We start from the raw sequence: 2,811 nt of genomic DNA on the forward strand, positions 1-2,811 counted from the left end.
TCATTAATAACAGTGATTCAGCATATTCACGGGTAAGTAAGTCTCTCGAGAGGTTGCGAGACGTCAACACGAAGCACAAAGCCTGGGGTTCGTTTGACTGGACTGCGGGGGAGGGTGGGGGGTGAATCACCCGGCTTCGGGGGTGAGCGGAAATGCGCTGTTTCTGAGAGATTAAAGGCTCTGACGATATCAGTCTATTTATACGGCGTTCGTTTTCTGTCTGGGGTTTTGAAGCCGCCGGTTAATGTCAAATCAAAATCAAGGGGATTTTTCTTTTGTAATGACATGTTCCCATGCCAAAGTAGAAAAAGAGAAGGAAAAATATTCTAACAAAATATGCTTACAACTAACCAAAATGTGGGATGTAGCCTACTGCCTTGTATGTCTCTCCTATACCTACCTGTAAACAAAGTGTTAATTGGGTTGCTAGCAGCTGCCGTTGCCTTGGATACTGTTGCTAATGTCCCGATGTGCCCAGAGGGGCCTTGGGGGAAGCACCGCTCAGACAGATTGCCATATCAAACACACGCACACACACACACACACACACACACACACACACACACACACACACACACACACACACACACACACACTCCAGAGATCAGGCAACAGTTTAAAGTCATGGTTCAGTAGCCAAATCAGGCTATTATCCCACGGTCACAGGCTGGTGCTTTTATCATCCGTAATTGGCTGGAGTTCCGGGCCACCATGTTGAATGAATAATCACAAAGTTATGTTTGTCTTTCTGATTATCATCCTAGCCGGAGATGTAGCCTACAGAACGCACAAGCAGGGGCTGCAGACATCGCCCTCAAGAGCAACAAAACCCGCTTTAACGGTAATAGAACTGTTAGTGTTCTGTCGCTAGTCCCGGCCCGTTGTCATGTTCAGCTGGGAGGTGTGACAGCCTCTCATTATCTTTAGTGACTTGCTGTACTGTAGGTCCCCCTGGGAAATCATGGGGCCTCCATTATGAGCCAGTCAAGGGAAGGGGGCTGAGGTTTTTAAGTAGCCTATTGGACTAAAGCAAAAAGCTTCATAAGTCCACTAGAAAGCATCAAAGCTAGTGAGGACAAAAGCATTGCCTGGACTAGTCTATTGATGGGGTAAAATACAACAACTATTAATTCAGCAGCCATTTAAATGTATCTTAAAACATATTTTTTGAAGCCTAAATATCCCACTATAAAAGTTCCCCCAAACTGTCTGGGCGTGATATATAATAGGATATGAGATTAAATGTTCTATCGCTACAAAGCTTCGATCCCCACTGGAGCAGAGAAATGCTGTGTCACGCCACAGTGGATGTGAAGCAGGGAGCTTCCCATAGAGAACAGACACTGTCCCCCCCCCCCCCTCCCCAAATGCTAATAATAGGTCAGACAGACCCGACACAGCCAGACAGACAAGAGAGAGAATCGGAGATAGGGAGATAGAGAGAGAGAGAGAGAGAGAGAGAATGAGAGAGAGAGAGAACGAGAGAATCCAATGACAGAGAGGTAGGGGACATTCAATATGAGAGAGATAGAGATATATTGACACAAAGAGAGAGAGAGAGTGAGAGAGAGAGAGGGAGAGAGAAAGAGGCAAAGGGTAGGGCTGTGTCACCTATCGACATGTTTACCCTGCTCCCTGGTGTATTACTGTGAGGATTAACATGGTGGTTAATGTCAGTTGTCTTGAGGTAACAACAAAACAAAGTGCTTTTTTTTTATTCAGCCATTTAAATGTATTTTTAACTTTTTTTTTCTAAGCCTAAATGTATAGGATAGGGGAGTGGTTATCATTTGGTGACAGACTCTGAGGAAAACATTCTCAACCGGCTGAAAATAGGACGATAAATTTAACACGTCTACTTCTCCAAAACTGAAGAGCGGACATATTTAATAATTTAGCATTTCTTCAATGCCCTCTTGTCCAAATAGCATATAAAAACCTAGAAAGTTGGACCAGCCACCATGTTAATCCTTTAACACTCAATAGTGAGTATTATGGTGTACAACGACGAGTGCCATTGTTGAAGGATGAAAGAGTCTTTTGTGTTGACAGTGTCTCCTTCTAGGGCCACGCCCCTGCTCCCCTCCCTGGGGAGCCCTGTGCCACATCAATGCGGCAGAGGACACACACGCGCCCCCGTGCGCACACGCTCCCAGACAGCTGTGCACATAGCCCTTTGTAACAGGTTCAGACATCAAAGCAAAGCATAGCTTAAAATGCAGCTCACTGTTTTTTAAAGATAACATTAAAAGAGGCCGCTGTGTTGTGAGACTCGCCTCACTAGCCCGAAGAATAACAGCGGACTAGTAGCCTGTTACAGAGGACTAGTAGCCTGTTACAGCGGACTAGTAGCCTGTTACAGCTGACTAGTAGCCTGTTACAGCTGACTAGTAGCCTGTTACAGTGGACTAGTAGCCTGTTACAGCGGACTAGTAGCCTGTTACAGCTGACTAGTAGCCTGTTACAGCGGACTAGTAGCCTGTTACAGCGGACTAGTAGCCTGTTACAGCTGACTAGTAGACTGTTACAGCGGACTAGTAGCCTGTTACAGCTGACTAGTAGCCTGTTACAGCGGACTAGTAGCCTGTTACAGCGGACTAGTAGCCTGTTACAGCGGACTAGTAGCCTGTTACAGCGGACTAGTAGCCTGTTACAGCGGACTAGTAGCCTGTTACAGCGGACTAGTAGCCTGTTACAGCGGACTAGTAGCCTGTTACAGCGGACAAGTAGCCCGTTACGTGACTGAATCGGTAGACGGACGTTGACATTTCGAGATGAGAGGACCCGCCGAGCCCTCCACCGCCTCCCCCA

The sequence above is a fragment of the Borostomias antarcticus genome, assembly GCF_949987555.1.
Source record: "Borostomias antarcticus genome assembly, chromosome: 7".
NCBI lineage: Eukaryota > Metazoa > Chordata > Actinopteri > Stomiiformes > Stomiidae > Borostomias > Borostomias antarcticus.